The 27,636-nt window shown below is 34.2% G+C and overlaps 1 pseudogene; it reads left to right on the top strand.

The window, feature by feature from the left end:
* The window catches only part of LOC139703113 (RNA-splicing ligase RtcB homolog), a 35,047-nt pseudogene extending 15,678 nt beyond the window's left edge, over window positions 1-19,369 (top strand).
* The last annotated feature ends 8,267 nt before the right edge of the window (window positions 19,370-27,636 follow it).

Genomic DNA, 27,636 nt, shown 5'->3' with positions numbered 1-27,636 from the left:
CTGCTCTTTCAAAAACCTATTGTTTGGGGATTGGGATATAGTTCAGTTGGTAGAGTGCTTGCCTTGCATGCACAAGGCTCTGGGTTTAGTCCCTAGCACCAGGGAAAAAAAAAACTGTTGTTCAATTTCCATTCGTTTGTATAAATTGTGCAGTTCCTCCTGCCATTGGTTTCTAGTTTGATTCTATTATGATCAGAAACAATCAGTTGGGGAGGGATACTATTTTAAAATCTGTTACAACATGCTCTATGGCCTAATATATGATCCATTCTAGAAAATTTTGCATGTTCTGATGGAAAGAATGTGTATTCTGCAGATGTTGAATGGAATATTTTGTAGGTGTCTGCTAAGACAATTTGATATGTAGTGTAATTCACTTCTGTTTTATTGTTGATTTTTTTGCCTGGATGATTTATCTATTGGCAAGCACATGATATCAAAGTCACCTACTATTATTTTATTATTTCCTATCTCTCTTTTTTGTCTAGTAGTATCTGTGTTATAAAACTAGGTGTTCCACTCCAATATTAGGTGCATATATATTTATAATTGTTATATCTTCTTGATGATTTTTTTCCTTGACCTTTATATAGTTACTTCTTTGTCACTTCTAACTGATATTGTTACATATAAAGATAGCCACTCTTGCTTTTCACATACTTAGAATATCATTTTCTAGACTTTCACTTTCAGTTGTGTACATGTTTTCAGATGAAGTAATTTTCTTGTTGACAGCATATTTTTGGGCCTTGTTTTTTAATTCATTCAGCCAGTTTGTGTCTTTGAATTTGAAAATTAAGGCCATTTATATTCATAGTTGTTATTGAAAGTTATGTACTTATTCCTGTCACTCTGATGCTTTTCTTCTGGCTGTTTTGAATGTTTCTTGTTCATTTTTTCCTCTCTCAATCATATTTGAAGATTATTTGTTTACAATATTCATCATGTTTGATTTTTTTCTATTTATCCTTTTATGTGCTCTTCCTTTTCTGGGTTATTATTCCCTTAGGCATCTTTTGCAATGCTGGTCATGAATTTCCTTAGTTTATGCTTATCTTGGAAGAATTTTATTTCTTTTTTGATTGTGAAGTATAGCTTTGCTGGGTGCATTAAACTCTGTTAGCAGTTATTTTCTTTCAAGGCTTGAAATTCAACATTTCATGCCCTCCTGTCCTATAGGGTTTCTTATGAGAAATCTCCTGTTAGCCTAATGGGTTTGGTTTTAAATTTGATTTGGTGCTTCTCTCTCAGAGATTTTAATATTCTTTATTTTTCCTATACATTTAGCAATTTAATTTTAATGTGCAGTGGAGAGTTTCTTTCCTGATTATGTTTATTTTGAGTTCTGAATACCTTCTTTATGAGGATGTTCATGTCTTTCCCAAAATTTGGGAAACTTTTATTATTTCATTGAGTAGGTTTTCTATGTCTTCAACCTGTAGCTCTTATCTCTTGCATTTGCTGGTAAGCTGGATTTTTGATCTTTTAATGGTGTCCCAGAGATTTTGTATGTTCTTTCATTTTTTTCTGTATTGCTGTTTGAATGCAATATTTTGAAAGACTTATCTTCAAGTTCTGATATTCTTTTTTCTCCTTGATATAGTCTGTTGATGAGGCTTTGAACTATTTTTGTCTGACTTATTGAGCTTTACATTTCCAGGATTTCTATTTGGTTCTTTTTCAAAATCTGTTTCTTTACTGAACTTCTCAATTATATCCCACATTGTTTCATTTAATTAATTCAACTTTAATCTGTATTCTCCTGAATTTTTTTGAGCTTTCTAAAGATTATTCTTTAAAGTCTTTATCTGGCATTTCATCCACTTTGATATCTTAGCAATGTGTTACTAGAGAAGTATGAATTTTAGAAGGAGTCATGTTACCTTTTTTATTATTATTATTCTGTCTCTATATTGAAATTGGTATATATTTTGGAATGGATGTTTTACCCACTTTTATGTGATAACTTTCTTGATATGCAGCTTTTTCAGGATGATATGCCTTGGGGTATGAGTTTATTATTTTATAATACATTTTTTCCAACTGGAAACCATAGTGTAATCTTTCTATGGCTTCTTTTGTAGTGATTCATGGGCTCAAGCACAAAGAATACTGTATTAGAGTCAGAGAGACCTGCCTTCTCTCTAGGTCTTGAAACAGTAGGAAAACCTGGTATTTCAGGCAGATGTTGTGTAGGCACTAGGGGATGTGATTACTCCTATAACAGAAGTGATAGCCCCTATTAGGTGATGGGGATTTCCACAGGCATTGTTGATTTTAACTGTGTTACATCAAAGTAATTCTGATATTGGCTGCATCAGTTGTGGTGAGGGGTACTAAAATTCTTGTTCTGTGATTAGACACTGGGGCAAATGTAGATGCTTCATGAGAAGATGCCAGGGTCAGAGTCTCCTCAGTGGGACTCATCTCCAGTCTTATCAGTCCTACACGATATAAAAAAGGATGATGGCTGCAATTGATATAGAGTACCCAAGTATAGATGTAATATCAATAACCATTGTGTTATTTTTTCTTTTCTGCAGCTACTGTGGACGTGTACATCTAGGAACAGGACCCAATTCTCTCTAATTGTGTCCAATTGGGGTCAGGTCAGCAGGTGGGAATGTATGAATCCCCTATTCTTTAAGAAACATACACAAGGTTCAAATAGGACTGGATTGTGGTTGCAGTATTCTCAGCTGGGTTGAGAATTTAGGTCAGAGGCAAAACACCTATCCAATCCCTGTTACGTCCTAATCTCAATCCCCAGCACAAAGAAAGAAGAAGAAAAAGTAATAAGGTAATATAAAATAAAGAATTAAAAGTTAAAAACACATTAAAAGGAGAGAACATATTCTAAAATAATAAAAAATAATTTTATAAAATTTAATACAATAAAATAAAAATGTAAAAGTAAGAAAATTATATAATAAAAATATTAAAAAGAAACAAATACCCCCTAGCCAGGGCGCTTAGAAATCCAAATCAGGGTGAATGATTCATGAGTTGTGCTGACCTAAGCTTCAATCTGGGTCTTTTTAGGTTGTGCATATTGGAGGCAATGAGTTGTCTCAGGGTTTTTTTTTTTTATCCCATTTATTTCATTATTAGAACCCACCAGGTATGGGGTTTGTGGGTTGTGGCTATAGTTAGTTAAAATTTCTCTTAACTAGATTTATCCCTGAACAAGTTATGTATGTGAGCAGTGCCAGGCATTTCTTAATGATCAAGTTCAGGCAGAATGTGGGGTGTGCCTGTCTTCTGTTCTGCCTCAACTTTTTAGGCTGCAAGGCTGAGAACAGGGTATATGCAGAAATCATGGAAGGTCCTTCTTACCAGAGGGGTCAAGATGGAATTAAGCCTTGCCAGGCACAATATCTCCACAGTTTTTCAGGTTTTTCACGCTGGAGAGGAACAGATATCTAGGCCACAGGAGATACCGCCAACTGAACAACCTGGGGTATAATGCAAGAATACACCAGGCATATATTCATCTGGAGATTACTAGGCTGTGTCCCTGGAATGGGAAAGATGCCAAAGCCACAACAATTTTCTAGATACCTCCAAGAGCAGAGGCTTAAATGAACCACTTAGCTCTGCACTGTGGTGGGGTCACTGGAGAAACTGCACAATCTGCCACTCTCACACTCTCCAACCTTTTATCTTTAGTCCTGGGCCCCATATGAAACCACATGAGACCAGTCCTGGCCCCATATTTCAGAAGGAAGACTTGCAAAATTCCACAGGATGGTATTCTTTACTACTGTGCATCCAGCCAGTAGTATGCATAAAACTCTCAAGAGGATCTGTGTCAGTGTTTCCTGTGAGCCAAGACTGTCTTGTGGGGCTCACCACTACCCAGTCAATGTAGTGGAGTGTCATGGGGTCCCAGAGATGCTGGGATTTTTAATCCCCAGAGTAACTCAGTCTCACAATAAGATCCTTCTCAAGGTGGCTGCTGGCTATAGCACCTTGAGATTTCACTGAGAAACACCATGAATCCTTCTCTACAATTTATTTGCTTTGGAGACTTCAAGTTTCTCATTTATTTATTCTGTATGTCTCCAGGGTGCTGCCTTTAAACCAAGCTGTGACACTCTTTCACCTTTTATTGCCTTGGGGGTGATAATCCCCCTCCTCCTGGCAGTGCTGTTGGGCACCAGATGCTAGGGTATTTTGTTTTTCTTGCTATGTTTTAATCCTTGTTCTCTGATTTTCACCAGGTCTTGTTGCTGTTGAACTTGTTGCTCACCCACATCTACTCACCTCCACATGCAGTTACCTGTTGTTTTGGTTCTATCTTACGGAAGAGCAGATCCATGGTGGGTGCCTCTGTTTTGCCATGGTTTTACATTTATTTTTTAATTTATTTCTATGCTTCTGTTTCCATACACTGTTTTCTATTTATTTCCTCTCTACCTCTTGCTGTGCTTTCTGTGGCGGCTGTTCTTCAAATTTAGAAGAACATTATAATTAGTCTTCATTTTAGAATTTTGTTTTTCTATGTATTCAGTGAGTTAGGTTGATTCATATTGTATGTCTTCCTGTTTTCAAGCTAACACTTACTGTGTTCTCCTCACATTTTCTTGAGTTCTTCCATTGTGTTCTGTATTGTTCATGCATAACAATAGTTGCTCTTTTAAGAGTTTGTTTCTATTAGTTTTCTATTGGCTTAGTTCTTTTGTAATGTTAAGTTACAGTTTTCATCTGCTTTGTGTAAACCATTTCCAGATGGGTTTTCCTATTATACATCAGAATGTTGCTTCCCTTCATCGTTTATTCTATAGTATACTCATGTTTAGGCAGAGCTTCCTCATTTCCTAATAGTTGCATTTAAATAGAATGGGTTCTTCTGGATTCCTAGTAGGAAGTTGGGGTAGATAATACAGGGTGTGCCAAGACAGCATTCCAAGCTTCAAAGCTCACAGCTCCCTCCTCTGTCTGTATGGTAAACATCTTAAAATATGTCCCTATCTGTAGACTGCTGTGTTCTATCTCTCAGAGCCCAGCCTGGATCAGATAAGATTCCCCTGCCAGCCTGTATCACCTAGATCTCTTCACTTCACAGCCTTTTCTTTCACTGTGATGCATTCTTAGAAGCTGTTTCTTGCTGGCACATTTTGTGATCAGTTGCCTATGTGTTTCTGAAGACTTTTCAAGTCTTGTGACTCTCTTTCTTCCACAGTGATCTTGAGGCGTTCAGCCTCAATTATACTCACAGTGGTTCTTTATCAGATGAGATGCTGTCATTTTGAAGGCAACTATTTGCTGGAGGATACATGAGATCTGTCAGTCATTTAGAACTCCTCTACCTTCCATAGTCCCTTACAAATTCTTCTATGGCTTCACATTTGATGAAATGCTTATGCAACTGGGAGTCTGTTAATATTTTTGATCTTCTAGTTTTACTGAAAAAATATAATTTGAAGTTTTGTTTTTCTTTTATTTCTCCTTTTTTCTTCATATGATCTATGGGAGAAGGGATATATTACAAAATTAGTCACTTTGTTAAAAAAAGAAAACTTTTGACTATAAACTGCTTGGTTATAAAGTCTTATTTCTAAACTTTTGTTAGAAGAATAGGTATCTTTTGCTAAGGACTGCTAAGTGTCAGGTTTAGTGCCATGAACTGTGGATATACTGACTCAATATAACAAACCTGAGGGCTAATTGCTACCATTTTCTCATTTTCACATAGAGTAACTGAGGTCCAGGAAGGTTAATAATTTGCTTAACCTTAAACACAAATGATAAGTAGAAGACATGGGATTAAAAATCAATGTGTTCTATATCCAGAGTCCAAACGTTGATCCCATGAGATGACTTGCCATTTTTTCTACAGAGTCTACTGTTCCAGGATGAAAACTATTTATATAACTTTCCCACTCTGTATACAGTAGGGCATCCGGTCCCAGTTTAACATGCACCAAACATGAACATGATTTATAAACTGTATTGAGTGTGGTACCCTGAGCTTCACATTGAAAATGGAAATCCAATCTCCACTTTTAAATAAGAAGTGATAAATATGTACTAAATTGCAGCAACACTTATAAAAATAAAAGTGAACTCTTTAATATTTTCTTTAAAACTTGACAAAAATGCTAAGCTAAAGGTAAACTTTACAGCAAGTAAGAAAATATTTTGTATATATTTGGCATGTTGAAGTCCTAAGATACTATATTAATTTACATATGGTGTCTACCTTGATAATTTTTACATTTTCATGTGTCAAAATCTTCATAAATTTGTAAGAACATACTGTATTCCAAACAGTTTCATGATTATATGTTTGCATGAATTAAAGACAAAGTGTAGAACTAGCATGTAACAAACATTCAAATATGGCAGATATTTCTAAATTATACATACACATGAAGATGAAGTGTAAAACTGACACTTAAGAAGAACATACATAATTTGTATTAGACACTATTTGCATTTGCTATTGCAAATGCACATATTATTTATATAATGTATTAAAATTACATACAACTATGTTATTTTATGTTTGTGACAGCTGGTTCTTAATCTTCATTTTATAGACAAACATGCTGAGGTTCAAAGGGTTTGAGAAATTTTTGAGAAGTCTTTTATGTCTCAGTGTCAGGATTGGAGATAGAATGCAGGGCTTCCTAATTTGCAGAGTCCTTTCAAATTATTGGGCTGCATTAAAGGCTTAACATTTAAAAGAAATAGAAATTCAATCTTAAAAAAATACAAAATAAAACAAAACAAGGAAAAGTAAATTTGAAGCTAGTTTATACTGAGAAGTTTAACTATCCAGTGAATTCTGAACTTGTGAAAACTAGATTATCATTTTTTTAAACAAAAGCATTTATATGTATTTAGGAAATAGTCACACTGTTCTAAATAATATCCCATCTTTCTCATAATGAGAAACTACAAAAACTACAGGCAGAACTATAATCACACAGTAGTCATACACTGAACATTAATTAAAGTAATGTGCATTGAACACTAATATGTCATAATAGTAAATAATTCACATGATGTATGGAATTATTTTGTATTCTAGCTAATGTATCATTTAAACATGATCAGTACATCAAAATGGCAACACACATTGGTTTTTATTTTCCTTCATGCTATTCAGTGGACTTCAGTGAAGACACTTGAGGTAAGGAAGGTAATCTCCAGCTAACTCTTCTATAGATGTATGATGATAGGTTTTATGGGGCTCTAAGCAATATACAGGATCAAGAACCATTTTATTTTTCCCATTAGTTTAAGAATATAGAACTCCTATTGTTATCACATGGAAGGGAATTGCATTTCTACTGGGGCATTTATGACACCCAGCAGCCTGACTGACTGTTAGCATAGCAGTTCAGAATATACACTACTGCTTTTAAAGTTAATTCACATACAAAAACACCTATTTAAAAGACATTGGGTAGAAAAAAATTAGACTTATATGAAAATATTAAAATTCAGTAGCTTTTTAAAAGTGAATATGTAGGAGAATGGAGGAAAGATGATAGAATAGAAGAGGAACAGAGGAGGTCACATTCCTGGCTGCTCTGTGGCATGAAACCGAGAAAGAAGATAGGCAACTTCTCAGCAAGGTAGATGAACAAAAACAGATGGGGGGACTCTACTGGAATTTAAAACTGGACATTCAAAGCAGATTGGGGACTCAAAAGGTTGACTATAATAAAATAAGGCAGAAATTCCCAGCAACACAGTTGTTGCTGTGGCCAGGCAAGAAGTGCCAGTCAGAGCAGTCCCTCTGTGAGCAAAGTGGAGGGATAAGAGAATTAAAGGAACAAGCATTTTTAGGAGGCCTAAGGTATGTCTAGGTAGAGAGCATGTAGAGATCAAGGACATTGCCCCACTAAACTGAAAGGTGCATTGCACAATATCCTTGTGTGGGAAAGAAGCCACCATCTCTCTGGGCAGCATGCAGAAGACAAAGGAAGGAACCATTTTGCAGCTGTGGCATGGAGGCCAACAACTGAGGGAGCTGATTCCTGGTAAACCTGAGTTGGGCTCAAATTGTAGTCCCAGTAAACACACAGTGGTTAAGTAAACAGAAGAAAATCAAATGTGGAGGGAGGTTTACACAGGGAACAACTAGTCATGGAAATCCAACTAGTCGTAGAAATCTACCTCATCCCCTCAAATCTGGCTGCTTGCAGGACCGACTGGTAGAGACACATCTGGCTGGGAATTTGGAAGGGCAGGGTTGGGAAAGATTGAGTTTGGAGACTGAACCCAAGACCAGGAAGTGTGGGGTCCTCAGTGGCACAGGGAATAAGAATTGGCTTCATCACCACATGAGTAGAACTCAGGGGAAATCCTGGTGTATAGTTTTCCAGCTTGGACTGACAATTACTGGGCCCTGAGGGTGCACTGATTTAGAATCTCCAAATTGGCATTCAGTGAAGAGCCTGGAGCCCACAAAAGCCTAAACCCTGCCTTGAGGAATTCTGCCTATAGGATTACCTTTCTCACTCCAGTAATCCAGAGGGTGGAACATCATGCTCCAGATGACCCCACTTAAACTGCTGAGAAGAGAAGCTGAGAATCATTCAAATACCAGTGAAAATAATTCTTTAACTTTTCATTGAGTTATTCTTCCTTTTATTTTCTCTGTTTAATTGTGACCTTAATGATACTTGGACATTTATACATATTCATATTTTTCCTCTTTTCTAGCATTTTTGAAGCCAGTTATTTTTCATGGATAAGTTTTTGAGGACTAGGATGTTTGACTAAAATATTTTAGTTTCATTTTGTTTTCTTTTAATTTTTAATTTTTTAAAATTTATACTTTATATGTTTTTTCCTCTTCCCTATTTCTCTTAATTCTCTTCCTCTTTTATTCTGCGAAGAGCCAATCACTATTGTTCTCTTTCACTCTTCCTTTAACTTTTTATTTCTATCTTCTCTCCTCCTCCCTCATAATCATCACATCCTATATCACTTCTGATATTTCCCTGTCCACCATTTGAAACTGTAAACCCTTTTGCAAACTTGCTTTTTTTATTGTAGGCAATAACTGATCATATCATTTGTTTATTGATAATTACATTGTAGACATCATAGTAGGAACTATTTGGTTTAATGCTATATATTGTTTGCATTGGTTATTGTTATTATTTGATAAGTCCACAGGATAGAAACTCTACTGCCTCAGATCTATAATGTTAGATGGGTAGACACACATACACACAAAAAAATAAAACATGAAAAAGAAAGGGAGCAAATCACACCAAACAAACCAAGATACTCCAATAACTGAATCCACTGAAGGAGCTTAGAATGTACATAGTTAAACTAATCTGCAAAGTAAAGAACAATATAAAGAGTGAAATCAGAGAAAAAATACAGAAAGTAAGAGATCATTTCAATAAAGAGATAGAGGTTCTTAAAAAAAACAAGCATAAATACTCAAAATGAAGAAATCAATAAACCAAATTAAAAATTTATTTGAAAGCATCACCAACAGACTAGATCACTTGGAAGACAAAATTTCAAGCAATGAAGACAAAATATATAATTATGAAAACAAAATTGACTGTGGAGAAAAGATATTAAGAGACCACAAACAGAAATATGGGATAACCTGAAAAGAACAAATTTAAGATTTATTGGGATAGATAAAGCTTAGAGATACAAGTGAAAGAAATGCACTATATTTCCAATGAAATAATATCAAAAAATTTCCAAACATAAATAATTAATTGGAAAATCAAATATGGGAGGCTTACAGGACCCCAAATATACAAAATTACAACAGCCCACACCAAGGCACATCATTGTGAAAATGCCCAACATACAGAATATGGATTGAATTTTAAAGGCTGCCAGAGAAAAAGAACAGGTAACATTTAGAAGGAAACCAATCTGATCTCAGCTGATCTCTCAACCCAAACTCTACAAACTAGGAGGTCTTGGAATAATATATAACGAGCTCTGAAAAAAAAAAAAAAAAAAAAGAATGTCAGCCAAGAATACTACACCCAACAAAATTAAGCTTAATATTTGAAGGTAAAATAAAAAACCTTCCATGATAAACAAAAGTGAAAAGAATTCACAACTAGAAGCCTACACTATAAAACATATTCAATAAAATATTTCATAAAGAAGGAATGAAAAATAAAAGAGAAAACCAGCAAAGGGAAGAACTACACTAAAAGAACAGTGAATCGATTGAGAAATTAATTCAAATTAAAAACCAGAAATAATTCAAAATGACAGGAAATAAAAAATCATATCTCAATAATAACATTGAATGTAAATGACTTAAACTCATCAATCAAAAGACACGGACTGAATTAAAAAACAAGACGCAACAATATGCTGTCTCCAAGAGACTCACCATGTAGGTAGGCAAGGACATCAATGGACTGAAGGTAAAAGGATGAGAAAAAAAACTATCATTCAGATGAATCTCATAAACAAGCAGGGGTTTCTATCATCATATCAGATAAAGTAGACTTTGAGACAAAGTTAATGAGAAGGGACAAAGAAGGACATTGCATACTGCTTAAGGGAATTATACATAAACAAGACATAACAACAATAAATATTTATGCCCCAAACAATGGAGTATCTACATACATCAAACAAACCTTTCTCAATTTCAAGCAAATAGACCACAACACAAATAATACTGGGTGACTTTAACACAACTCTATCACCACTGGATAGATCCTCCAAACAAAAACTACATAAAGAAGCTATAGAAATAAAGAAACACAATTAATAATTTAGACTTAACATACATATATGGAATATTTCATCCATCAGTGACTGAATACACTTTCTTCTCAGTAGCACATGGATTCTTCTCTAACATAAACCATATCTTAGGCTACAAAACAACTCTTAACTAATACAAAAAATAGAGAAAATACCTTGAATCCTATTAGATTATAATGAAATGAAATTAGAAATTGATGATAAAATAAAAAATAGAAGCTACTCTAACACCCGGAGACTAAATAATATGCTATCAAATGATAAATGGAAAACAGATGAAATTAAAAAAAATACTTAGAGGTAAACAAGAATAGCAACACAACATATCAAAATCTCTGGGACCCTATGAAGGCAATGCCTAGAGAAAAGTTCATTGCAGTTAGCTCATTCATTAAAACAATAGAAAGTCAAAAATAAATAACCTAACATTATATCTCAAAGCCCTAGATAAAGAAGAATGAATCAACACCAAAAGTAGTACAAAACAAGAAAAAATTAAACTGATACCATGTGACCCAGCAGTCACACTCTTTGGAATTTTCTCAAAGGAGTTGTAAACATGTGTACACAAAATCCTGCATATTAATGCTCATAGCAACTTTATTCATAATTACCAAAATTGAGAATTAAACAATATGTCCTTCAGTAGGTGACTGAGGAAATAACCAAGGTGTAGATAATGGAATATCATTCAGCACTAAAAAAGAAATGAATTATAAAGTCATGGAGAAACATGGAGTTACCTTAATGCATATTATTGAGTGAAAGAAGCCAATCTGAAAAGGGTATATGCTGCACAGTTCCAACTATGAGATATTCTGGAAAAGTCAAAACTGTGGATGCAGCAAAAAAGATCAGTGCTTGCCAGGAATTAGGGAGAGGGAGCGATGAATAGAGAAGAGAACAGAGAATTTTAGGGCAGTAAAGTTATTCTGTATGCTACTATAATGGTAGATACATGTAACTACACATCCATCAAAAACTGTAGAATGTATACCACCAGGAATGGACCCAAATGCAAACTATAGTCCTCAAGTGATAATGATATATCAACATATATTCATGAATTATAATAAATGTCCCTCTCTGTTGGGGGCTGTTGATAGTTGTGCATATGTGAGGTATAGGGAACATGTAGAAACCCTATACTTTCTGCTAATTTTGCTGTTAATCTAAATCTGCTCTAGAAACTAAAGTCTATTTTTAAAAATTCATTTTCAGCTCTGATACCTGTGGGGAAATAGTCTTTTCATTAATAGGCTAAAATTTTAGAGTTTAACACTCTGCTTCTACTGGAAAACTAACTCTAGGATACAAAATACTATTTCAGTCTTTGTCTTAATGAAGAGTGAAATACATATCTGAAATTTTCTAGCCATATATAACTACAGATGGTAATAAATAAATGTGAACTGAAAAGTTGTTAAGGCATATATATGAATAAATTGGTACACATGTCAATACCAAGATTCCAATTCAGCATGTTTGGATGAGGTCTGAGATTCTGCATATCAAACAATCTACCAGGTAATACAAATACTGCTGGTTCATTGCAGCACAGCTTATGAGGCAAAGATTTTTTCACAAAATTGTATGTCTCCAAAGACCTGCTTAATACTAGTTAGAAAACAAAAGACTTCTATAGTAAAATTGGTTTGGAAAATGATGAAACATGTTCACATTCTTGGAGACCCTGATATACATAGAGATTTTAAAGGCTCAGAATAAGGCAAACGAAATGAACTTTGTGTAATTTGTCATTCTCCAATCACATATGACCTTACCTTCCTAAGCAAAAGTGAAAAATCATGATAGTATCCATTTCATATTTGTACAAGATAAGAAAAAAATCACCCAATTTTAGCATAAGGATACATTAATTTCTGTGAAGATATTTGAAGTCTAAATTATCCAGCATCATTTCTATGATTCCCTTTAAGAAACTGACAACCATGATTGTCAGGTGGAACATACATAAAAGTGACTTCACTTACCTACACATCAGGAAAATAAGCTGGGAAAAAAGGAGATGTCAGATGTTCAGACAGTGCGATTGTTGCAGAATGCTAAAGACACAGTATCTCAGATTAGGTGGCTAGATGCATGTCAGAGATGATTGGTGAAGGAAAGAAAGGGACAAACTCCTTATTTTCTTGAGCATAGAGTGTCAGGTAAAAGAGAATAAGACTATATGCTTCTACAGGCTCATAAATGTTCTTTTCCATATATGTCTTCATTTCCAAGTGAAGTTACCTATATATATGTTATTCAAGGTTATAAGTCAAAGACATATTGTTGTCTAGCTCTACCCTTCCTTCATTTTGATTGCAGGTATATCTAGCTCTACCCTTCCTTCATTTTGATTGCAGGTAGAACATAGTTATGGTTTTCTGTGTATATCCAAAAAATATCTATGCAATTACATTAGCTTACCCACTATGAACTAATAATATTTTCAGATCACATTGTCTGATGTTACATTACATTAACATGTCACCTTCTCTTATAAGGCCAAAAGGAAAAATCTGTTGTAAAATTAGCCCTCAAAACTGATTCCAATAGATCACAACCATGATAACTGTTGGTCTCCACAGCTCTATGTAGTCATTTGAGAAAAATGAAATGAATTTTAAAATATTGAAGTAAATTAAATTCTGAAAAGATAGAAAAATATGGGGTAGCACACCTCATTTTTAAAATAAAATGTGTGCTTACTTATAAAATACAGCATGGGTCTGTAAATCAAAAGTGATAAAAAAAGAGGCAAGAAAGGTCATTATACAATGATAAATTGGTCAATTCACCAAGAGAAAATAATGATTCTAAATATATATGCAGTATTGGGAACACCCAAATATATAAAGCAAGTATTAATAGATATGAAGGGAGAGATAGACTCCAATACAATAATAGTTGGAGATTTAACTCCATTTTGGCAATGGACATATCATCCAGGAATAAAATCAACAAAGAAATATCAGTGTTAAACTCATCATAGACCAAAGAGACCTAAGAAACATTTACAAGACAGTTCATAAAAAAGCTATCAGATACACATTTTTCTCTTAAGCACATGGAGCAATTTCCAAGATAGATCTCATGATAGGCCACAAAACAAGTCTCAACAATTTTTAAAAAATTGAAATTATATCAAACAACTTTTCTGACCACAATACAATAAAACTAGAATTCAAAAACTTTGGAAGCTATACAAACATTTGAAAATTAAACAACCTATTTTTGAAAAATCAATAGATCAAAGAAGAAATCAAGAAGAAAATTTAATTTTTTTAACTAAAGACAAAACACACCAAAATCTATGAAATACACAAAAGCATAGTTGGAGGGAAGTTTACGGCTATCTATGCCTACATTAAAATGTACAAAGATCTCAGATAAATAACTTACTCTGCATCTCAAAGAACTATATAAACAAGAACAAACTAAATCCAAAGATAGTAGAAGGAACAAAATAATAAATATCAAAGAAGAAATAAATAAAATGGAATAACAAAACACAAGAGATCAATGAAACAGAAGTGTTTCTTTGAAAAGAAAAACAAAATAGACAAACCCTCAGCTAGACTAACAAAGAAAAGGAGAGAGATCATGCAAATAAATGAAATCAGAGATAAAAAGGGAAACATCACACCTGATGCCACAGAAATACAATCATCAGCAATTGTGGGGAGAAATTTGACAATACAGAAGAAATAAACAAATTTTTAGATACATACATTTTACTCAGGCTGGATCATGTGGAAACAGAAATCTTATACAGGCCAATAACAAGTGACAGGATTGAATCAGAAATAAAAAGCCTCCCATCGAATAAAAGCTCAAAAATGCAAGTAATAATAACGTTGGTGAGGATGTGGGGGAAAAGACACACTCACACTTTGTTGGTGGAACTCCAAATTAATAAAACTACTTTGGAAAGCAGCCCTCAAAAGACTCGGAATGGGCCCAAAATGTGATCAAGCTCTCCCACTCCTTGATATTTCTACAAAAGAACTAAAATCAGTATACTATAGTGATACATGCATACCAAGGTTTACATCAGCATAATTCACAACAGCCAAGTTATGGAACCAGCTTATGTATACCTCAATTGATGACTGGATAAAGAAAATGTGAGAACAATATATAAATGGAGTTGTACTCAGCCATAAAGAAGAACAAAATTATGGTATTTACTGGTAAATAGATGGAACTGGAGAATATCATGAAAAATTAAGTAGGCCAGATGCAGAAAGTCAAGGGTAAAATGTTTTCTCTTATATACAGAAGGTAAAGAGAAATAAAGAATTTAAAAACTGGGAGAGATATGATGAAAATAGAAAGGAGAACTATGGGGTAGAGGACAGGGAATGAGAGGAAGGGAAGAGGGATGGGAAAGGGGAGAAACAGCCAAATTGACCAAACTGTGTTCTGTTCATGTATGAACATATCAGAATGAATTCTACTTTTGTATATAATTATGATGCATAAATTTAAAATTTTTAATCAATAAAAAAGAAAAGATCAGGAACAGATGGTGTCACTGCTAAATTCTTCCCAATATTTAAAGAACCAAGGCTACATATTCCAAAAAATAGAAGAGGAACAAATTCTTCCATACACATTCTATAAGACCAGCATTCCCTTGATACTAAAACCAGATTAGGGTATGATATAGAATATAGATGCCAAAATCCTCAACAAAATAATGCCAACCTTAATCCAAAAACACATTAAAAAGATCCTCAACATGATAATGTAGGATACATCCTAGTGATGCAAGGATGTTTCAGTATATACAACCAAAACACATGATACACAATATCAACAGAATAAAGGACACAAACCATACAGGCATCTCAATTGATACAAAAAAGACAATCAATAAAATTCAACATCTCTTCATGATAAAAAAAAACATTGAATAAATTATGCAAACAAGGAATGTATCTCAACATAATAAAATCCATTTCTAATAAACCAACAGCTAACTTTGCATTGAATGTTTGCCATTTCAAGCTTTTCCTCTAAGATCTGCAACAGGAGAAAGATACTCATTTTCAACACTTTTATTGAACAAAATCCTGGAAGTCCTAGCCAGAGAAATTAAGCAAGCAAATGAAATAAAGGGCATTCAGTGGGGTATGGTGGCACACTGCTATAAATCCCAATAACTCAGGAGGCTGAGGCAGGAGGATTGCAAGTTCAAAGCCAGCCTCATCATCTTAGTAAGGATCTCAGCAATTTTGTAAGATCCTTTCTCAAAATAAAAATTAAAAAGGGCTAGGGAAGCAGTGGCAAAGCACTGCTGGATTCAATTCCCAGTACCTCCCCCCCACCAAAAGGCATTTAAATTTGAAAAAGACAATGTCAATTGTCATTGTTTGCAGATGAAATGATGCTATATATTGAAAACCTCAATATCTTCACCAAAAAACATAAAAAAACTAATAAATGCATTCAGCAAAGTTTCAAGATTCAAATTCAGCATACCAAAATAATTAGCATAGCTATAGGCCAGTAGCAAATTATCTGAAATAAATATCAAGAAAGAAATCCCAGCTGGGCATGGTGCGTACCTGTAATTTCAGTGATTCGGGAAGCTTGGGCAGGAGAATCACAAGTTCTAAGGCAGGTTCGGCAGCTTAATGAGTCCTTAAGCAACTTAACAAGAACCTGTCTAAAATAAAAAATTTTTAAAGTGGACTGGGGATGTGATTCAGTGGTTTAGCACCCCTGGGCCCAATCCTCAGTACCAATAAATAAATAGACAAATAAACAAATGGAAATTCCATTTATAATAGCCACAAAAAATAAAATACCTGGAAATATATTTAACCAAAGAAGTGAAAGATCTTTACAATAAAAATTATAAAACATTGATGGAAGGAATTGAAGAAAACAAAAAAGTGGAAAGATAATCAATGTTCACACAGTATTGAAATAATCAATATTGTTAAAATGTCCACAGTACCCAAAGCACTTTAATTTTCAATACAAACCCTATCAAATACCAATGGCATTCTTCACAGAACTAGGAAAACATTTCTAAAATGTATGCGGAATCACACACACACACACACACACACACACACACACACACACACACTTGATTTTGTGTGTACAAATAGCCAAGGTCAGTTTCACCAAATAGAAAAGAAGAAGAAGAAGGAGAAGGAGAAGGAGAAGAAGAAGAAGAAGGAGAAGAGGAGGAGGAGGAGGAGGAGGAGGAGGAGGAGGAGGAGGAGGAGGAGGAGGAGGAGGAGGAGGAGGAGGAGGAATTATACTACCTAACTTCAAGACATATTACAAAGCTGTAGTAATCAAAACTATATGGTATTGGCATAAAAGCATACACATTGACCATAGGAACAAAATAAAGAGCCAAGAAGTAAACCTAATCTATAGCCAACTAATTTTTGACAAAGTACTAAGACATGCACTAGAGAAAAGACAGTGCTCTCAAAAATTTTATGGGAAAATTGAATATCCACATACAGAAGGATGAATCTAAACTTTGATCACTCACTTGTTATAAAAGGCCAATTCAAAATGGATTAAAAATTTAGATGTAAGTCCTGAAATTGTAAAAATGCTATAAGAAAACATAGCAGAAAAGCTTCAGGACACTGGAATGGGTATGAATTTTTTGAACTTGACCTCAAAAACAGGAAATGGAAGCATAAAAATGACAAAATGGATCACATAAAACAAAAAATTTTCCCAACAGGAAACACTCAATAGAGTCAAGAGATAACCTTCAGGATGAGAGAAAATATTTGTAATGTTTCCTTGTCCCTGGCAAGAAGTTGGTATCCATAATATATAAATAATCTCAAAATCTCAATATCAAAAAAGAAAATCTGATTTCTAAAAACAGGTAATAGATTTCTAAATACACATTTATCAAAAGACAACACACAAATGGTCAACAGGTATGTGAAAAAAAATGCTCCACATTACTAGTCATCAGGTAAATGCAAATCAAAACAATGAGATATCACCTCATTCCAGTAATAATAAGAATCATTAAAAATATTAAAAGAGAAGGCGCACTCCACAGAAATGGACAGTGTAACAGCCTGTCTTCAGAGCTAGATGTAGAACCTGCACCACCACTGTCGCCACCATGTGCCATACTTATATGATGAGCTACAGTTCCTGGAAAAGGTTAATAAAAAACTAACTGAAAGTTCAAGTAGGGCTTCATGCCCAACATGCAGGTTGAAGGAGTTTTCTATATGAATGATGTTCTGGAGAAATTAATGTTTGATGTAATAAGGAATGCCTATTGAGGTGGGGTGTTTGTGGCTTCCTGCCAGCCATGAAACAGATTAGTGACATGGAAACCTTGCCTGGGATTGTTCATTCATCTATTGAGCTTCCTGATATGTCTTTGGGCTATGGGTTTGCTATTGGGAATATGGCTGCATTTGATATGAATTACTCTGAAGCAGTGGTATCCCCAGGTAGTGTCGAATTTGACATCAACTGTGGTTTGTCTGAGTTCTAAGAACCGATTTGGATGAGAGTGATGTTCAGCCTGTGAAGGAGCAACTCACCCAAGCTAGGTTTGACCACATTCCTGTTGGGGTGGGATCAAAAGGTGTGATCCCACTGAATGCCAAAGACTGGAAGGAGGCCTTGGAGATGGGTGTGGACTGGTCCCTAAGAAAAGGCCATGACTTGGCTGAAGACAAAGAGCACTGTGAAGAATATGGAAGGATACTGCAAACTGACCCCAACAAGGTCTCTGCAAGGCCAAGAAAAGAGGCTTTCCTCAGTTGGGGACCCTGGGAGCAGGCAGCCACTCTGCAGAAATTCAGGTTGTGGATGAGATTTTCAATGAGTGTGCTGCTAAGAAAATGGGCATTGACCATAATGGACAATTGTGTATAATGATCCATAGTGGAAGCAGAGACTGGGGATGCACTTAGCCAGGGATGCAAGTAGCCACAGATGCACTGGCAGCTATGAAAAAGGCCATGAAGAGACACAAGATCATAGTGAATGGCCATAAGTTAGCTTGCACTCAAATTGCTTCTGCAGAGGGTCAGGACTACCTAAAAGAAATGGCAGCAGCTGGGAACTATGCCTGGGTCAATGGCTCTTCTTAACCCATCAGGCTTCCACCAAAGTCTTCAATCAACCCCTAACAACTTGTACCTGCATGTGATCTATGATGTCTCACAATATTGCCAAAATAGAACAGCATGTGGTGGATGGAAAGGAACAGACACTCTGGGCACAGAGGAAGGGATCCACACACACTTTCCTTCCTCACTGCCCCCTCATTGCTATCGATTACCAACTCACTGGACAGCCAGTGCTCACCGGTGGCATCATGGGAAACTGTAGTTATGTTCTTACTGGCACTGAATAGGACATGACTGAGACCTTTGGAACAACTTTTCATGGAGCAGGTCATACATCATCCCAATCAAAACCTTGGTGTAATTTATATCTTCAGGATGTCTTAGACAAATTGGTAGATATGGGAACTACAGTCTATGTTGCCTCACCCATACTGTTCCTGAGTCCTAAAAGAACATTACAGATGTGGTAAATATACATGCCATGATTCTAGAATCAGCAAAATGGCCATTAACCGAGACCAATCGCTGTTATCAAAGAGTAGAACATTGATGAGTCCTCCAGATGTCACTGACCCTTAGGGAAGTGGCCATAGACTGAAAGAAACACTCTTCAGACATCAGACTTAAGACTTGGCAGGTTCCAAAGTGTACAGCTGAAACTATCCATGCCAAAATGGCTGATGGGGAGGCTGCTGCTTCCCAGAACCAGTGTTGTAAAATAACCTTCCAGAGGGGGCCATCTGGAAACGAATGAAAGTACTTCCTCCTCAGCCCTCTCATAGATTTTTAGGAAAATCTTTTAGGGGGTGAGTAGGTGTGAGAAAACTGCCTTTAATAATCAGAATGAACTTCTTCACATCAGATTCTGTTTATATCCCAATAAGTGTCATGAAGAACATTCTATTAAATATGTTTTTGGACTGTTAAAAAAGATTAAAGATAAGTTCTGGTAAGAATGCAGACAAAAGAGAAACTTGCACACTGTTAATAGAAACATAAATTAATACAGCTATTATGAAAAAAAGTATGGTGGTTCCTCAAAAAATTAAAACTGGAACTAAATATGATCTGGCAATCTACCACTGGGTATGTATCCAAAGAAAATCAAACCAATATGTTGAAGAAACATCTGCACTACCAAGTTCATTGAAGCTTTAATCACAATAGCCAAAAAATGGAAATGACCAAAGTATTCATCAACTGATGAATGAATAAAGAATACTCACACAGTCACACACACACACATGGAATAATATAATAATAATGATAAATGTCTAAGAATATAAATATGTTTAACCTGAGTTAAACACTAATCAGTGTATACATGTATCAAACATTACATGATACCACATCAATATGTTTGACTTTTATGTTATGTGTTAGTTAAAAACTTTTAAAAATTTAAAAGCTATATATAAAAATCTGTGAAATGTAAAATGTAGTCAGTTTTATCATTGTTTCTTTGAAAATAAAGCTATGTTCATTAAAAATAAATATTTACAAATAAAATAAAACACACCATAGAAACTGCTGATGAAAAGTTAAGCACAATGAACTGTGAAAGTTAACAGTATGTTTAAATTTTTTCATAATGAAATACTGTAAAAATAAGGCAGTCACAGTCGACAAATTAAACATAATTTCTAATTCTAATACACAGAAATAATCATAATTAATTAATATTTTTGTATGTTTCCATTCACTGATTATTTTTCTGCCTTACAGAAAAATAATTTTTATATAAATAGACTCCTTCTGTGTACATTACATTTTATAACTTGAATATTTTCTACATTATTCAATATTTATTTGGACCACAATTTTATGCCCATAGAATTTGCATATATAAACATGTGATATATATAAATATATACATATCACATGTTTATGTTTATTTAGCTATATATTACAGTTTTAACACAGGGTTTCATAAAATATCAAATCTTCCTCCAATGACCACAGGAATAAAAATTACTATTTTAATATCTTTCAACCTTGTAGCTACTTCATGCAGCAGAAAATTTTGTGACATGATGACAAAAATCAACAATAGGCCTATTAAATTGTATGTTTTTTAATCCGTCTTTTAAAATCATATTTGTATTTGGAAGAGAGAGAGTGAATTGTATCTATGAATTATAAATAGATCATGGTTTCATTTTTGGCTTTGCTACTTACTGAGTGACTTCAGGGAAGATGTTAATATGCATAGGTCTCAGTTTTCATGTCTGCAAATTCAGAACAATAATACTATATTCCCCATAGAGATGTTGGGCCAATAAAGTGGAATCTGGTTTTACTCAGGCCCCATTGTATTGTATAAGTGGTGCTGCTTACCAGATTTCAACAGTTTTTTCCTGAAGAATTCGGGCAAGGTTAATCTAGCTGAGTATGGATCTCTGCCAATATCTGGAGTGTTGCTTAAATAACAACTTTAAGATGATAAAAGCATTTATGGTTTTGATTGACTATAACTTGTTATGAGAATTAAGTAAATATAAAACTACTTACAAAAACATGTACAACCAGAAAAGACACATAAGTGTTTTCAATATCAACACCCACTTTCCCCTCTGTGAACACATTGCTAAATCTTAAGCCATGTGGAAATAAAGCAGTCTCTGTACTGCTGGCTAGGTTTCCCTTTTTCCATGTCCTGCTGACCTTTTTCTGTTTGTCCCATTTCCCTCAGGAATTACAGAAATTTTGCTGAAATGTTACCCTGATGGTTGAGGTTTCTACTTACTGTTTACACAAAGCCTTTTCCCTTTTCCATGTTAAGTGCCCATGACTTGGCCTATAAGTACTCTCTACCCTGCTTTCTCCCAAACTATGCTCCATCCAGGCAAAACATGCTTTGTCTCCTATCATCTGTTCAGCCAAGGGTAATTTTCAGCTGTACCTCTTAGTCCTGATTCCTCCTTGAGTTACCCTTATATCTAATGTCATTTTCTGCCTTACATAAAGGTGCATTTTATTTTTCTTTTGGTTAAACAATAAATACATAAATGAAATGAATATCATATTCTGACTGAAATGTGAATCTTCTTCATAAATAGCACAAAATTTTCTGTGTTCCTGCTCTGAACATCCCTTTTAGGCAGAAGCCACATCAGGAATGTTTCCATGGAAACAATCATGTTTAATATTACCTCAACTACATTAGTTCTATGTCTAGCCTCAGAATAAATCATATTTAGCTGAGGATAATCTACCTTAAATCCCATAAAATTAGAACTGCTTTTATTAATAATGTTAATATTTATAACATCTGACAATAACATTTGTAATTTTCTAACCTGATGAGCTATGATTTATATTAAAATGTAAAAGATAATTTTAGGTAGTTTAATAATTCCCCACTTACTAATGTCCTACTTATTTGATAATTTCTTGTTCTTTTAAATCATCTGTTCTTAGACTACAAAAATACTCCAAGATATTTTTAAGAATTTGAGTTTTGACATTTGAAAAATGTTATGACCTCTCAGTATTTCAAATAATCACATATCGATACTACTTTGGAAAGTAAAAATCTCAAGTAATCTTTAATATTTAAAGGAGGCAAGCTCTTGAACAAGAATGTACAATGAAACTTTCCAAAATTATGAAAATGTCTTATAATTGTTCTATCCAATAAAGTAGCCACTACCTATGAATGGTGATTGAGCATTTGAAATGTTCTTAATGCAACTGAGAAACTGAATTTTGAATTTTATTTTCTTGAAATTTAAGCAGCTACATGTGGCTAGATACTACTGCATTGTATAGCACAGCTTTTAGGAAATTTTTTTATAGAAATACCTAGCATTAAACACAATATTTAATATCTTATGACTTAAAATGGTGTTTCAATTTGGAGCTCAGAAGCTCTTTTCTTCTTTATTCAGGGTGCACCTTCAGCCATTCACTTTTTGCCCTTCATTATCTCTATGCATCCAAGCTATTTATAAACATGAGAATCTTCTCCAAGAGACCTCCTCAAGTTCGGAAACCACATTTTTTTTCTGAATTCTGTATGCTGTTCTGAGATTATAGAAGTACACTGCACATTTTAAGTACTCAACTGTTTGCAAATAATAATGATAGCACTTTCTCATTTCAGCTGTGAAAACATATTCTTAAGTCGTATCCGTTTAGTCCTGCTCCATGTAGTTTAGTTCTTCCAGAGTTTAAACTTTGTTCTTTGTGTTGTATTATAAGCCTCCCAGAAAGAACATTTTATTGCTCTGGGAACAATCTAAATCATAATTCTAAATAAAAATCCCCAAATTTATACCTTTGCTGCCATGATATATTTTGAAAAAGCTAGCATAGACATTTTTTTGCAGTGATGCATCAAGAAAAGTAACAGATGGAAAACTAGAAAAGTCTATAACCAGGGAATTGAAAAATTAGTTCTTTAAACGCACTCTTCCTTTCTCTATCTTTGACTTGAGGCATTTTTTTTCATTGATTATTTGTCACAAAAACAAAGGGAACACTAGCTAGAGGACCAAATGCAACTAAATAGAATGGCACACACAAAAGGTTTCAAAAGGGAGGGAGGCAAGAGGTAAAAATCTGTTAATGATCTTTTTCACCATGGTAAAGTGTAAAACAACTTCACTTGTGCGTAACTATTTAGAAAGTTCATATTTAAAGCTGAGAAAAATTACTTTGAGTTAATGATTTTTCTAAATGTTTTCCTATCGATGTGAAGGAAATAGGGATTTGAGTTTAAAATAAAAGTTTAAGATATCAGCAAATAGTCTAAAATTATAATAATTTACCAAAGTATTTATTGTGTAAATATTAGTTTTATATGGAATTTTGCTTGGAGAAGGAGAAAAGGAAAAGTTCCAATTGTTAAGATATATGCTTTTTGGCTGACCAGTTAAAGTTTATTTATGTAAGATTTTAGTTTTCATTTTATTTTATTTTTATTCTGTAGACAAAACATATGTGAACTTGATGTAGTAGCCCCATTGAAAGAATCTCATGTAATCACATGAGAATAAAGGCCTTCTAAAGCTCACAAACCGAGGGGCACAGCTAGTAGAATCAAGCATTATTTCAAAAACAGTTTTATTATACTCTTTATTTTTTTCAGATCATTGTTTGTGTGTCTATATTTATCATAAACCTCTTGGTTTGTTTAAGGTAGGAAAGAAATTGTACTTCTGATAGCATAGGAATACTGTAAAATCAAATTAGGTGTCAAAATTATACACAATATCATTAAATTCATGAACTAGGATTTGTACTTGCCATGTCTTTCACCATTTGCAACTATGAGGTAAAGAAGATTTGGTTAGTGAATGAATAAATCCTTGTCACCAAATACGCCTCTGACTATATAAAAGCACACTAGTTTTAAATCAAAATGAAAAATATCATAGGGCTATTTCCCTCAAGGAATGAAGATATATATGTATCAGTTTATTATTTTACAAATTTGAATTGGCATTTTATATCCTTGAACTTGAAGAAAATTGCCAATGATTTGCAACCAACCATAAAATTCAGGTCTATGCTTGACTATCCTAAGAGTAACAAAGGGGCCAGTGGTAAAAATGATTATGGAATACTCTACTCATGACATCTCTATTACCCATGGATAAACATGTCTTTCATTTTTGAAAGCCATGTAATTACTATTTGCCATGATAAAGGAGAATAGTATCAATTAAACTTAAGATTTTTCAAAGTCATATATCTGTGTTCTGAGATAGTTTTGAATAGAAATCAAATTGTGAAGATAATTGAACTCTGTTTAACATTCAAAAAGTTTACTTGCATTTGGATATTTATTTATTGTCATTATGCCAGAGTTGGAGAAACACTAAAAAAAAAGGGGGAAGAGCTAAGCATGGTGGGTGGCCCACATCTATTATCTCAGACTTGGGAGCCTGAGGCAGGAGGTTCACAAGTTCAAGAACAGACTTGGCAACTTAGAGAGACCCTCAGCGGCTTAGAAGGACCCTGTCTCAAAATTAAAAAATAAAAAGGACTAGGGATATTGGTCAGTGATAAAGCACTCCTGGGTTCAACCCCTAGTGCCATAAAAGAACTTAAATGTTTCCATGGTATATTAACAGGTGTTCTACTTTCTTCTCTAACAGAAACTACCAATCAGGAAAGATAATATTTCTCCACTCCTACTCCCACATCTCATTCATATTTAGTCCAGCACAGCATTTAGAGTAATTTTCAGCAATTGAGCCAGCAGGAAAAATGTGTTGGCTGTAAAACATATTATGAATAAAAATAACAAAATTTCATTAAAAAGATGTCCACTTATGACAATTCAGTACAGTAGATATTTGGGAGGTGGAATAAATAATTCAGTCTTATTATGCTTTAACATTACAGTAAACAATTTTAAAGTGGATATTCTGGCTATTCTGTTTTGAAGGCTACTGATAAGGTTCACATAAGAGTCAGCATTTACATATTGAAAATGTCAGCATCATTTACTAGTAATATAATAGAGGATGATCATTTCTACTTTATGCCTGAAGCAAATCACTTCACTGTCAAAGGTCAGATTCACATAAGGAAACTTTTTAGAATATATTTTCTGTTCTGTTTAGAAATGGATAATTCCAGGGTCATTTAATGTTAATTTTTCCCCTTCACATATGGGTATCATTCAAATCTCATCTGTTATACAGGGAAAAAAAACTTTCTAAATCTGAAATATAAGTGAACTCTTCTAATAGGATAAAATTTTATAAGACAAAATTTATTGGGCAGATTAACAATGTACTTGCTGTCATTGACATCCCTTATTACAATAATGTATGAATAATGATTGCAATGGAATTTTTATAGAAATATATATGACATTTGCATTAATGTCAAGTGAATTCATTATGATTGGTGTTATTTTGGTGAGTACTAATTTGCTTCAGAAAGCTAAATTACTCAATTTAATAATATGTTTAATTAATGCTGAACTATAGTGGATCCTCATTATATTAAACATAGTAGCCATATGATATTAAATATATTAGTATTGATCACTGCCTTAACATTATATATGAATAGTTAAAATTTTATGATCAAATATCAAAAAGTTAGCATCAGGACTTTAGTGTCTTTCAAAATATTACAAACCCCGACAATATCAATAATTATGAGAATAAACATTTTCACAATTTAGTAATCCAAATTGAAATTCATCTTCATAACAACATCAATAAAAATAATGATGATAAAGTATAGTTAAGAAACATGGGCTGGGAATATAGCTCAGTTGGGGCTGGGTATATAGTTCAGTGGGTAGAGTGCTTGCCTTGCATGCACAAGGCCCTGGGCTCAATCCTAGTACCACAAACAAACAAAGAAACGCTGCCTGCTAAGGGCCAGCAACTGTTCTAAACCCTAAAGGGAGCATCTTCCTTAATTCATTTAGCAGTTTTATTTGTATTCTCTTAGATTTCATTGAGCTTTTTTTTAAAAAAAACACTGATTTGAATTATTTGTCTAGCATTTTGCCCACTTTTATATCTTCAGTAGTCATTACTAGGATGTTATGAAATTTAGGATGTGTAAAATTACCTTGCTTTTTGTTTCATATATTTTTGTTTCTATGTTAAGATCTGCACATCTTCTGCTTTCATGTGAGTGCTTTCTTAGAAAGCAGCCTTCTCTTGATGATGTGTCCTGGGATACTAGTTTGTTGTGTAGTACTGAGTTTGATTCCAACTGGTTTTATAGTATCGTTTCACTGTGGCTTATTTGGCTGTGGTTAGTGGGCTTTGAAAAAATGTCTACTGTGTCAGAACCTGAGGGCTTCACTTTCTTTGTAGATCTCACAAAAGTGAGGTCCTTCTCATCATTCAGGCAGGTGTGGTTTAGACAGTAGAGTATATGGAATGCACTGTCTGTGGTTATTCCTACATTGAGAATGAAAGCCCCATCAGATGTTGGGGATTTCCTTGGATTCTGTTGACATTGTCTCTGTTACTTAAAAGCAATTTTGCTACTGGCTGCTTCAACTGTGGTACTGGGCTAGGGTTTTTATGCTCACTTTAGACATTGGCATGGTTCCAAGCATTTCACTTGAGAGACAGGGGTTGGAGTCACAGCTTCCCCTCCTCAGTTCTCAACTCCAATTCTGTTATCAGATTCCATATTGCTAATTGTTAGCAATATGGGATCTGATAATGTATGGGAGTGATCAATGCTGAAGTCCCTCTAAGGTGTGGTGACCTAAAATTGTGCAAATATTCTCTTCTGTTGCTTTTGGGGTGAGCATTCCAGAGAGGGATTTGAGACCCCCTTGCCGTGTCTACTTGGAGATGAGTCATTAGTTGGGAGCTTTTATCCCCGTATTCTTTTTTTTTTCACTTTGAAAGTAAATTTTATCATAACTTTTATCACTGATACCAACTAAGAACTCAGAACAATTTAATTAAAATGAGTAATATGCTCTTTTTGAAATAATACAAATCTATTTGCCACTTTTGCTGTTTCAAAATGCCACCCCTATTGCCTTGCACCTCTATTCATGTGGGTATTTCAATGTTATGTGAGAATATAGTCTTAGCCTTTGTAAGGTTTATATTATAGTATATATGCAGTGAGTACCTAAACAGAGATAAAGAGATAGATACAAATAAATTTGTATATATCACTGAAATATTTCGGGGTGACTTTAATAACCTTTCTCACCACTGGACAGATCTTCCAAACAAAAGTTGAATAAAGAAACTATAGAGCTCAAAAATAGAATTAATAACATAGACTTAACTGACATATATAGGATGTTTCAACCAGCATCAAGCGGATATACTTTCTTCTCGGCAGCACATGGATCCTA

Source organism: Marmota flaviventris, chromosome X, assembly GCF_047511675.1.
Source record: "Marmota flaviventris isolate mMarFla1 chromosome X, mMarFla1.hap1, whole genome shotgun sequence".
Lineage (NCBI taxonomy): Eukaryota > Metazoa > Chordata > Mammalia > Rodentia > Sciuridae > Marmota > Marmota flaviventris.
The sequence above is the reverse complement of the archived record's forward strand: the minus strand, read 5'-3'. Positions and strand labels throughout refer to the sequence as shown.